This window comes from Sander vitreus, chromosome 15, assembly GCF_031162955.1.
Source record: "Sander vitreus isolate 19-12246 chromosome 15, sanVit1, whole genome shotgun sequence".
Taxonomy (NCBI): domain Eukaryota; kingdom Metazoa; phylum Chordata; class Actinopteri; order Perciformes; family Percidae; genus Sander; species Sander vitreus.
Genome location: NC_135869.1, coordinates 351124 through 364550, shown reverse-complemented (window position 1 = coordinate 364550; position 13427 = coordinate 351124). Strand labels below are relative to the sequence as shown.

The 13427-nt window shown below is 40.5% G+C and overlaps 1 pseudogene across 1 annotated transcript; it reads right to left on the bottom strand.

Moving 5' to 3' along the window:
- Positions 1 to 1466: 1466 nt before the first annotated feature.
- On the bottom strand, positions 1467 to 9794 carry LOC144530521 (protein NLRC3-like; annotated as a pseudogene). The gene is made up of 4 exons (XR_013503117.1): positions 8074 to 9794; positions 2752 to 4493; positions 2480 to 2653; positions 1467 to 1772 (listed from the first exon to the last, which is right to left on the bottom strand). The product of XR_013503117.1 is annotated as a protein NLRC3-like (transcript).
- Positions 9795 to 13427: the final 3633 nt, after the last annotated feature.

Below are 13427 nucleotides of genomic sequence, written 5' to 3'. Positions count from 1 at the left end.
GACAACCATAACACAACAAACACATATACACACATATATCATAAGAATAAAAAATAAAAATCACTCACAGAAATGCAATGTCCATGATAAGGTGCTATGGTAGACTGTGTGCAATGGTGATAGTGCAAAAGTGAACAGTGCAGGGATTGAACAGTGCAGTAGATTATTATTAAATACTATGACTATGACATATTAACATAATAATATATTAACTGACTGATTGAATAAGAACAATATATAACAGGGAATAAGTTATGAGATCGTGTAGGAGGGCAAATATAGCCTATAAGACAGTTGTACAGCAGACAAAGTGATGTAATGGTAGGGGCTGAGAGAGACAGGCTCATGCTGAAAAGTCCATTTCTCCCCTCCCCCTTTGTGTGGTATTGAAGAGTTGGATGGCCCTGGGGACAAAGGACCTCCTCAACCTGTCTGTTGAGCATGACAGTGACAGAGGTCTGCCACTGAACATGCTCCTCTGTTTGATGAACGTGCTGTGTAGTGGGTGGTGGTCATCCTACTCATGGTCCGTTTCTCTGCAGTTGCTGAGAGCGACTCCAGCTCAATGCCAACAACAGAGCCGGCTCTATCGGTCTGACAAACTCTTGGTCTGTGTCACAGATACATCACAGACGTTAGAATTGGCCAAACGTTACATTTACTCAGCTCAGTCAGCTGATGTCAGAAATCATAAAGTGTTTCTAGTTAAACTGTTAAAATGTTGATCATCAAAGAGATGAAATCAGACAAATTAATGTTTTTTGTTTGAGTCTGAGACAGATCTGCTTCACAGTGCAGAGTGTGTGAGGTGAACAGACTGAACTTTGATTTCAGAAGCTGATCTTCAGTCAGTGTTTCTGTCCACAGGAGAGACTCTCAGTCCTGCAGAGGACACAGAGACACTGAGGAACCAGGAAACCAGACCCTAAACCCAGGATAAAGAGGTTGAGTGAATGTGGTGTTGAAGGTGTGGAGGTGGATCAGTGAGTCAGAGGAGACTGTGTAGAAGGACAGAGAGACCAGACAGAATGACAGACTATATACACACACACACACACACACACACACACACACAAAGTGGAGGTATTATCAGACTGTGAAAGGAACACTTTGAGGAAGTCCTAAACCTGCTCCCTGTGGCAAGACACCAGGCAGATGAGGTTCAGTCTGACATACCGGAGGTTCTGAAGATGGGGTAGTGGGAAGTGTGCTCCAACTATTGCTTATCACAAAGCTTATGCTAACTCATTCAGTACAATATGGCTGCCACATTTAACCCTGTGAAAACCAAGCCATTTGTTAACGTTACGTATAGTACCACCAGTCAAAACTATCTATAACCTATAAGTATCTTATAATAATGAAGAATGAAAGATATCAACTGTTATAAAACATGATAAGTCTTTTACTTTCAATGTAATTGGCAAAAAAAGAAAATAATATTTTTCACACAACCCCCCCACGTCCCCTACCCCTGCCTCTGTGTGAGACTCTATGCAACCCTTCTCCCTGTTTTTGTCATGAATTCTGCTTCCTCAGTTCATTTTCTGCCTCAGTTTCTGTTTTCACCTGTGAGTCTGTTTTTCTGGGAGTTCCTAAACGCATCCTGTCTGGTTGCCTGACGACAAAGCAAGGCAGGAGAATTTGCAATCACACTCACCTGTCTCTCATCTGCAATCTGCACACCTGGTCCTGATCATCACCTCTCCACCATTTAAGCCGTGAACTGACATCCATTCCCTGCCGGATCGTTATCCTCACCAGTATGTTTGCTAGAGTATCGGTTAGAAAGTTTGAGAAGTTTGTTCTGCTCTTTTGTGACGTTTTACCGTTGCTAATATGCCTGTTCCTCTGTCTGCAGTTTTGTGAGCTGGAAGATTCTCTCCATCTCCGTCTGGCCGTCTGCATCACCATTATTACTGAGTCTGCATTTATCCGTCAGCCGACTCAATTCCACCCACTGCCTCACCAGCTGGACTCCCCTGCTTCCACGTACCAAAACCAAATAAATACTTACCTTTTTTCCGATTTTACTTACCTTGTCCTTGTCTGCTTTTGGGTTCCTGTCCTAATGAATCGTGACAGTTTTTTATGCACACAGCACAGCGGTGTGACTCATGAGTGCATTTAGCATGAAGACTTGTGCATTAAATCCATACTTATAAGTCCAATATTGATAGTCTTGTCAATATTTTATTCATCCCCCCCCCACCCATGTTGAACCCAGAGTTACTCCCGTGAGCAGTATAACAGTTATTATAGCATAAAACATAAAAAAGGAAAAACATAAGCAAACCTACTGTCGGCTGGTTCTACCGAAACACATTCACAAATGAATTGAGAATCCCATGCAAAAAAAATGTTTCAGCTCCTTTCTAGGGTAGGCGGTTTTACTTTTTTTAAACAAAACATGCATCTGGGGTTAGGATGGTACAGCATCATACATATGTTTGATTTGAATTGTTACACAAACACTAACCTGAGAGTTTCCAGTCTGCAGTGTGGACTCTTCAGTCCAGCCGACATCTGCTTCACTCCTGAATCCTGCAGCTCGTTGTTACTCAGGTCCAGCTCTCTCAGACTAGATGATGGGGAGCTGAGAACTGAGGACAGAGCTTCACAGCTTCTCTCTGACAGGTTACAGCCACTTAACCTGAAGAGGAATCAGCAATACATGAGAAAACAAAAAGTTATATATTTTCTGAATAAAGAAAAACTACATTTAATGTGGATAGTTGTGTGTGCACGTACAGAGCTTTGTTGGAGGCTTTGACCACTGGCAGCAGCCTTAGAAGAGCCTCTTCTGAAGCAGAGTATTTCTTCAGGTCAAACACATCCAGATCTTCTTCTGATGACAGTAAGATGAAGACCAGAGCTGACCACTGAGCAGGAGAGAGTTTATCTGTGGAGAGACTTCCTGAACTCAGGGACTGTTGGATCTGCTCCACTAGAGAACGATCATTCAGTTCATTCAGACAGTGAAACAGATTGATGCTTCTCTCTGTAGACAGATTCTCACTGATCTTCTTCTTGATGTACTCAACTGTTTTCTGATTGGTCTGTGAGACACATCTTGTCTGTGTCAGCAGACCTCGTAAAAGAGTCTGATTGGACTGCAGTGAAAGACCCAGGAGGAAGCGGAGGAACAAGTCCAGGTGTCCATTTGGACTCTGTAAGGCCTTGTCCACAGCACTCTGGTAGAACTTTGTTGATGTTTGTTCTTCTGACAGCAGGTTGACCCCAGAGTTGATGAATGTCAGATGGACATGAAGAGCAGCCAGAAACTCCTGAACACTCAGATGGACGAAACAGAACACCTTGTACAGTCCTCTTTAAAGATCTGTGTGAACACTCCTGAGTACACTGAGACTGCTCTGATATTAATGCCACACTCTGTCAGGTCTGATTCATAGAAGATCAGGTTGCCTTTCTGCAGCTGCTCAAAAGCCAGTTTTCCCAGAGACTTGATCATCTTCATGCTCTTTTTATTCCAGTGTGGATCAGTTTCAGCTCCTCCATCATACTTGATGTTCTTCACTTTTGACTGAACCACCAGGAAGTGGATGTACATCTCAGTCAGGGTCTTGGGCAGCTCTCCTCCCTCTCTGGTCTTCAACACGTCCTCCATAACTGTAGCAGTGATCCAGCAGAAGACTGGGATGTGGCACATGATGTGGAGGCTTCGTGATGTCTTGATGTGGGAGATGATTCTGCTGGCCTGTTCCTCATCTCTGAATCTCTTCCTGAAGTACTCCTCCTTCTGTAGGTCAGTGAACCCTCTGACCTCTGTCACCATGTCAACACACTCAGGAGGGATCTGATTGGCTGCTGCAGGTCGTGTGGTTATCCAGAGGCGAGCAGAGGGAAGCAGTTTCCCCCTGATGAGGTTTGTCAGCAGCACATCCACTGAGGTGGACTCTGTAACATCAGTCAGGATCTCAGTGTTGTGGAAGTCCAGAGGAAGTTGACACTCATCCAGACCATCAAAGATGAACATGACCTCTTCAAACCTGCAGATTCCGGCTTCTTTGGTTTCACTAAAGAAGTAATCAACAAGTTCCACCAAGCTGTACTTTTTCTCTTTCAGCACATTCAGCTCTCTGAAGGTGAATGGAAATGTGAACTGGATGTCCTGGTTGGCTTTGTCTTCAGCCCAGTCCAGAGTGAACTTCTGTGTTAAGACTGTTTTCCCAATGCCAGCCACTCCCTTTGTCATCACTGTTCTGATTGGTTCATCTCTTCCAGGTGAGGGTTTAAAGATGTCTTCTTGTCTGATTGTTGTTTCTGGTCTGTCTGGTTTCCTGGATGCTGTTTCAATCTGTCTGACCTCATGTTCATCATTGACCTCTGCAGTCTCTCCCTCTATGATGTAGATCTCTGTGAACATCTGATTCAGAAGGGTTGGGTTTCCTGCTTTAGCAATCCCTTCAAACACACACTGGAACTTCATCTGCAACTTTTGAGCTTACGCTTACAAACTCCAGAATTACTTCCTGAATGAACACACAACAAAGAAGATCAATAAGTCACAGAACATATTTCAACATTTCCTATACATATATATTTGTATATATATATTACAGGTGCTGGTCATATAATTAGAATATCATGAAAAAGTTGATTTATTTCAGTAATTCCATTCAAAAAGTGAAACTTGTATAATGTATACATTCATTCCACACAGACTGATATATTTCAAGTGTTTATTTCTTTTACTTTTGATGATTAGAACTGACAACTAATTAAAACCCCAAATTCAGTATCTCAGAAAATTTGAATATTGTGACAAGGTTCAATATTGAAGACAGCTGGTACCACACTCTAATCAGCTAATTAACTCAAAACACCTGCAAAGGCCTTTAAATGGTCTCTCAGTCTAGTTCTGTAGGCTACACAATCATGGGGAAGACTGCTGACTGGACAGCTGTCCAAAAGACGACCATTGACACCTTGCACAAGGAGGGCAAGACACAAAAGGTCATTGCTAAAGAGGCTGGCTGTTCACAGAGCTCTGTGTCCAAGCACATTAATAGAGAGGCCAAGGGAAGGAGAAGATGTGGTAGAAAAAAAGTGTACAAGCAATAGGGATAACCGCACCATGGAGAGGATTGTGAAACAAAACTCATTCAGAAATGTGGGGGAGATTCACAAAGAGTGGACTGCAGCTGGAGTCAGTGCTTCAAGAACCACCACACACAGACATATGCAAGACATGGGTTTCAGCTGTCACATTCCTTGTGTCAAGTCACTCCTGAACAAGACACAGCGTCAGAAGCGTCTCGCCTGGGCTAAAGACAAAAAGGACTGGACTGCTGCTGAGTGGTCCAAAGTTATGTTCTCTGATGAAAGTACATTTTGCATTTCCTTTGGAAATCAAGGTCCCAGAGTCTGGAGGAAGAGAGGAGATGCACAGAATCCACGTTGCTTGAAGTCCAGTGTAAAGTTTCCACAGTCAGTGATGGTTTGGGGTGCCGTGTCATCTGCTGGTGTTGGTCCACTGTGTTTTCTGAGGTCCAGGGTCAACGCAGCCGTCTACCAGGAAGTTTTAGAGCACTTCATGCTTCCTGCTGCTGACCAACTTTATGGAGATGCAGATTTCATTTTCCAACAGGACTTGGCACCTGCACACAGTGCCAAAGCTACCAGTACCTGGTTTAAGGACCATGGTATCCCTGTTCTTAATTGGCCAGCAAACTCGTCCGACCTTAACCCCATAGAAAATCTATGGGGTATTGTGAAGAGGAAGATGTGATACGCCAGACCCAGCAATGCAGAAGAGCTGAAGGCCACTATCAGAGCAACCTGGGCTCTCATAACACCTGAGCAGTGCCACAGACTGATCGACTCCATGCCACGCCGCATTGCTGCAGTAATTCAGGCAAAAGGAGCCCCAACCAAGTATTGAGTGCTGTACATGCTCATATTTTTCATGTTCATACTCTTCAGTTGGCCAACATTTCTAAAACGCTTTTTTTGTATTGGTCTTAAGTAATATTCTAGTTTTCTGAGATACTGAATTTGGGGTTTTCATTGTCAGTTATCATCACAATTAAATGAAATGAACATTTGAAATATATCACTCTGTGTGTGATGAATGAATATAATATACAAATTTCACTTTTTGAATGGAATTACCGAAATAAGTCAACTTTTTCATGATATTCTAATTATATGACCAGCACCTGTCAAGTCTTCCTCCTCACCCACAAAGCCCTCCATAACCAGGCTCCTTCCTACCTCACAGACCTGCTCCAATGATACAAAGGTTAATATCCTCACTGGTTTACAAACATATTCACTTCTAATGACAGTGTTCATTTTGTAGCTCCCTATCTCAAATGTAAGTCCACCCTAACATTATTTCAGCAGTACATGCTGGCTTTAATTAAGATGAGAATGAATTTGTCTTTTGATTTTTTTTGGCTTATTATTTTGGCTTATTATTTTGGCGTTGATTCGACCACTGTTTCAAAGCTTTTTAAACACTGTATTGACCTAATGTATTGCAGATTGGTGCCGATGTGTAACATGCTGTGTATGCGTATAGCGTAATACTGTGGACTGTTGGTGAAAGACAAAACTAGAAAGTAGAATGTAATGTTAGGAATGTAAAATGCCTAAACCAACGAGGATTCATTGTTCTAGGGCGATAATGACTATTAGGCATTAAAGACAAATAAGTATTACAATAGTTTTTTACAATAGTATTTAATAGCATTTGTTCTTTTTTATATCACCCCTTGATTTTGTTTCTTCTGCTGTTACAGTTCCCTGTCAGGTCACCATATGTACAATGTTTAGTCTTGTCCCACTTGTCTATTTTTTCTAAATAAAGATTGTGGGCCAACTCCTTTTCTAATCCTCTCACGACTAATTCTTTCTTTTTTGTGAATTGATCACTTTTGTGCAGCTATGACATATCCGCTGTTTAGGAATTATTTTAATGAAGGCAAGTTTGGTGAAAATACACTTTAAATACAACTTTTTGACCAACATTTTCCCTACTCCTGGCTCACGGCAGTAGCACACTGTTGACCATGATTTTTGAAATATTGCTGCTGATTTTGGAGCAGAAAAATACTTGCCAATTAGCTCAGGATATATGCATTTCTTTAAAAATTCTCTAGCCACAGTGGCATCAGGGCTTGCCAGTATCATCCCATCTAAAGCAATTACACCTTGCCACATTGATAAGAGCAATCAGAATATCAGGAAAGTTGGCTAAACATAATCAGGGTTGATTTGAATGGGCTATAGTATAGGCTAACTATAAAATAACAGTATTAATGATGAATCTATAGCGTAATTGTTATTCAAATTGTTTTCACAGAATACATTGAAATAATAGGTCAACAATGTTACAAAACAATAGCCCCCAAAACTCTAAATTTGTTTATTGTCTCTCATAACCAGATCTCAATAAATACAGTTTGAGGATTGTTGCCTTAAGTAGTGTTTATGTAACTTCAAAGTTTACTGTACAACTCAATGCAGTCTGGCCACAAGATGCCAATTCAAGTGAAAATATAATTAAACCCAACATTTTACATTATCTTAAAGCCCCACTTGACTTTGTGACTTTTGGCTGTTATAGTTTCATGTCAATTCTTATACAAAAACACTCTACAATAATACAGTTTAGATGCACTAAAATGTGTAGTTTTGAATGTTGTGTTAAGTTTGTGCAGGTGCTCATACATTTCAGCAGGGAGGATCAGTGCTACAAGTGGAAAACGTTAGTGTGGAGCCCTGGTGCGTTTGTCACAACTAAACATAATGGGCTTATACAGTACTTTGTTAAGAAGGGTACTATTACAAGGACAAGTGCAGCTATCAAGCAAGGAACCATGTCAGTAAAGGCATTCGTTAGTCTAATTCCAGGTACATAGACTGGCACTAAATATACACTGTACTATTTTATTGTAATATTCTTTAAAATGCAGTGTGTTTAGTTATTATTCTAATGCAAGTCTGATTTGCCAAATCTTACATGAGATGTTCTTAATTGGCTTGCACAAAAAAAGAGAAGATACTGGGTTTGGAAGGGGAAAATTTAGGTCATTTGTTACTTACTGTTCCACAGCCTTTTGGGTTCGCCACTCGATGTAGGTCCTCGCCGCTTCCTCCACAAGGTCTTGTCTTTGGTCTAGAGTGTGAAGGAAGCCAGGGCACCCAAGCAAAGAAAGAATGCCTGATGCCTCTATGAGTGCCTCACGAGCATCCTTAAGTGTTTCTGCATCATTTATCTATATGACCAAAAAAAAGGTATATTCAGCAATGTTTTGTTACACCAAGTCCTTAACGGCACAATAAATGCAATGTGACACCTTATTGTTAATATAAAATGGACATATGAGAAATGTAAAGGCATGTTCTTAACTCACACATTCCCTTGTGTTTCAAAATAAAAGCCCTACAGTATGTTCTCTCAATGGATTGCACTGAATGTTTTTTTTTTATAAATGCAAGTTATACTAAAATGAAAGGAAACAGTTCACAAAAAGGTAAGCTATGCTGACAGAGAGGACAAGCAGCAGCAGCGAAGCAGACACTGAGACATATGAATACCCCAGCTCTCAGAGCTGCAGCAATTCAGCAAAGGACAGGCTTAGATTATTATTCTAAGTGTTTGACAACATTATAGAAAGGATCCCTACAGAGAGGATTTTCTTTAAAGAGTAAAATCCTCTTTTTTTAAACAAGAAACATCTCAGATATCGCTATGGCTAAACCCACCAGAATCCATATTAATAAACAGTACTTTTAGCATGTAAAGAGCCATCTCATTTTCACATGTCAATCGGTAGAGTATGTTAATTTCAACCAAAACCAGAGTGATGATTGTCGGGAAAGCGGAAAGACAGCTTTTTCATAGTTTAACTTGGTTTCTGTCAACTTTGAATCTAGTGTATTTTCTGATGCAAAAAGTACTTTACTTACATGTGTGTGTGTTTAGCGAAAGCAAATTTCGGAAGGTTTTTATGTAAAGATAAACCTCCACACTTGGGACATTAATCTGATCATATCAGTGGCAAAAACAGCACTTTTGTGGCCATAAATTGAAGAAACATAATGTTTATATATATAAAAAAAAAAGACATGTTTTTCTTGTCCTCTGGTCCAGTAAAGTATATGCTGTCCTTGATTGCCGTGACCAGCATCACCGTCATCTACAGCCCCCTCTGTGGTGCCATCAATGTCAACAAACACAACATTGAGGCGATGATCTGGAGAAAACCTTGGCCTCCTGAATGCTCTGAAGGCACTCTCCAGTACAGATTCCCTCATGACATTCACATTGTTGGACCGTTGAGGCACTCCACTGTCAAGGCGGCTGGTGGTGTCTTTTAAGACAGACATCAAATCAGGCCTACAAAACAACAAGGAAATGCTTTTAAATAAATGTGTACTTAATTATAGGTATTACAATAACAGCCATGTGTGAAATAAGATATTGTGATCCACAATATGAATAAAAATAAAGACAAACTCCAAAAACAGGCTGGGGGAAAAAAAAAAAATCAATGTGGATAAACTCCAAGACGCTTCCAATATACATGCATTTTCATCTCTTTACTAAATGTAACCATTTCAATATGATACTGTTTCAATATGATACTTTCACATTATTGTCCTATTACAGTCACTACTGATGTGTGTTCATGCCTCAGCCACACTGGATTCTGTAGTAATGCATTGGTGCAATTACTTGATAGGGACAGACAGTGATCATAGACAAACTGAAAAACAGCTCTCCAATGCAAGTATCAACATTTATAGTGAATGTCAATTTGAACAAACAAAAAAAAAAAAAAAAAAATGGTCAAATCATGTCTTTATAACAAAGACCTTTATACAGTAAATGTTAAAATCTTAATCTCCTATGGTTCCAGCCCTTGATATTATTTTAATTACTAGTATGGTATAAAAAACAGTGGGTGTTTAGGTATAACTCTAATGAAAGAGGGCAGAAATGTAAGGACATCACAAATTGGACATGAGGTAATATGATCAGTAAGTGTGGCAGCAGAAGAGATGGCACAGAGGTTGACTGGGATGTTGAAGGTGGTGCAGTGGACGATGAATGTGAATGGTATGGAAGCAATGGCAGAGAGGAGGATGGCCCGGATGCAGAGGGCGGGCCAGAGGACAATGAGTGGTACGGGAGCAATGGCAGAGAGAAGGACGGCAGGGATGTAGAAGGTGGTGCAGAGGAGGCGTTCGCCAACCTGTCGGCTAGCAGAGAGGTTGTTCTCTGCATATGCTGCAGCAACTGTTGACTATCATCTGCACTCCTAAGACAGTAGAAAAAGGGATGATAAACATGAAATTGTAACATATTGGTATATTATTCTAATTCCAGAATGGGTACCCCAGGAGTGGAGTGGAGGTTGCAGTATAAGGCAGAACTGTATTTTAAGTCCAATAAAAAAAAAGGGGTTTCTAGAGTTCGCTACAATTGGAGTAGCAGAGAGACGTCGTTTCTGCAGCTTTTAAAACTTAACAAGTCGCAAACAACGCTCGCTGTAGTTGCTGCCTCGCTGCAATACAATATTTCTTTATGAGCCAAGCGGTCGTAGTTTGGTTACACTTCAGAGAGCCATAGCATGTGCTCTAGTAACAAGGCAGACAAATTAAAACCAAAATGTAACGTTACCGAAGTTCATGGGAGCTTTACTGACCGCTGCTTCCGTTTAAAAAGAAAAGAAAAACAGCAAATCTTGTGTGAAATTATCCAATAGGCCTACCATAACTTTAGGTTATATGTAGATTATTCAAGACAGCAAATAGGCCTACATTTTACAGTTCGGACCGGACCCTATTTTTATTATTTCATATTTCAAATGCAGCTCAACAAGCCTAAAAATCTAAACTGAACATCATAGCCTAATGACACTATGACCGTAAATAGGCCTACACGTTTCAGATTAGGCTTATTCAATATTTAAAACTCATTAGTAGGCTACAAAGTTCAATACTCACATGTGCAGCGTTTACATATGGCTGGCAAGACATGAAATGGCGGAAGTCCGCTCTTTTCTCTTCTTTGCTATTTTGGCGGTTGGCGAAGACCCACCCACGTCTCTGATCGTCCCGACAGCGGAATAAGGTAGTTGAGACGTAGCCGAATTCCAGGAACAGATAACTCTGGATTCAGGGTCAGTGTATTTTTGGTCAATCAATTTCCCTTTCATAAACAAGTATTAAAAAACGAATTGGTATTTAATTTGTCTTAAAATACAAAATTTGAAATACAAGGAGTTTTTTTCTTTTCATGGTTAAAATGGGATGACAGAAATTTAAAATATGCTTTGATTTATTTTCTATTTCATATAACAAAAAAAAAACTGAAATGAAAAAAAGGCTGATCATCAGAGTAGGAATCCAAAGTCTTGCCAAAGTCTGATGTGATTTTAGACATGGCAAAAAAACGGCCCGTCATGTGCAGAAATCTGTGCACATATCACAAGGAAGTGGGGGTGCAAGAGGATTTTCTGCAAGAAATGTAAAGAGATTTTGTGGTGAAAATTGCTCCAACATGATGTGACCATAGAACTGCATGGACTCATCTGACACCACGCTGAAGTTAGCTTCCGCTTCGCAGCGTCTGATTCTGCAGTTGAGGGAAACCTACTCCAACTTCCTGAGTGACTGATCCTCCGTTTTTTTGGCACCTCTTTACATAAATATGATAACATTATATACATGATATATATGATATACATTAGTCAATATAGTTCAATAGCCTAAACACATATGTTTTACTTTTATTTATTTCAGGGGACTTTGTTTTATATGTAACGTTACACATTTCCCTATTTGCACGTTCAATCTAAATGTGGTTATATCTTACAGACTCAGACTAAAGACTAAAAGCAACTAGCTAGCCTAGACTAAAGACTAAAAGCAGCTAGCCTCCCTGGCATACAGTCAGGTCCATAAATATTGGGACATCGACACAATTCTAATCTTTTTGGCTCTATACACCACCACAATGGAGTTGAAATGAAACGAACAAGATGTGCTTTAACTGCAGACTTTCAGCTTTAATTTGAGGGTATTTACATGCAAATCAGGTGAACAGTGTAGGAATTACAACAGTTTGTATATGTGCCTCCCACTTTTTAAGGGACCAAAAGTAATGGGACAATTGGCTGCTCAGCTGTTCCATGGCCAGGTGTGTGTTATTCCCTCATTATCCCATTTACAAGGAGCAGATAAAAGGTCCAGAGTTCATTTCAAGTGTGCTATTTGCATTTGGAATCTGTTGCTGTCAACTCTCAATATGAGATCCAAAGAGCTGTCACTATCAGTGAAGCAAGCCATCATTAGGCTGAAAAATCTAAACAAACCCATCAGAGAGATAGCAAAAACATTAGGTGTGGCCAAATCAACTGTTTGGAACATTCTTAAAAAAGAAAGAACGCACCGGTGAGCTCAGCAACACCAAAAGACCCGGAAGACCACGGGAAAACAACTGTGGTGGATGACCGAAGAATACTTTCCCTGGTGAAGAAAACACCCTTCACAACAGTTGGCCAGATCAAGAACACTCTCCAGGAGGTAGGTGTATGTGTGTCAAAGTCAACAATCAAGAGAAGACTTCACCAGAGTGAATACAGAGGGTTCACTACAAGATGTGAAACCATTGGTGAGCCTCAAAAACAGGAAGGCCAGATTAGAGTTTGCCAAACAACATCTAAAAAAGCCTTCACATTTCTGGAACAACATCCTATGGACAGATGAGACAAAGATCAACTTGTACCAGAGTGATGGGAAGAGAAGAGTATGGAGAAGGAAAGGAACTGCTCATGATCCAAAGCATACCACCTCATCAGTGAAGTATGGTGGTGGTAGTGTCATGGCGTGGGCATGTATGGCTGCCAATGGAACTGGTTCTCTTGTATTTATTGATGATGTGACTGCTGACAAAAGCAGCAGGATGAATTCTGAAGTGTTTCGGGCAATATTATCTGCTCATATTCAGCCAAATGCTTCAGAACTCATTGGACGGCGCTTCACAGTGCAGATGGACAATGACCCGAAGCATACTGCGAAAGCAACCAAAGAGTCTTTTTAAGGGAAAGAAGTAGAATGTTATGCAATGGCCAAGTCACTCACCTGACCTGAATCCGATTGAGCATGCATTTCACTTGCTGAAGACAAAACTGAAGGGAAAATGCCCCAAGAACAAGCAGGAACTGAAGACAGTTGCAGTAGAGGCCTGGCAGAGCATCACCAGGGATGAAACCCAGCGTCTGGTGATGTCTTTGCCTTCCAGACTTCAGGCTGGAATTGAATGCAAAGGATTAGAAGTATACAATATACTAATAGAAGTATTAAAAAGTGAAAGTTTGATTTATGATTGTTAAATCTGTCCCATTACTTTTGGTCCCTTAAAAAGTGGGAGGCACATATACAAACTG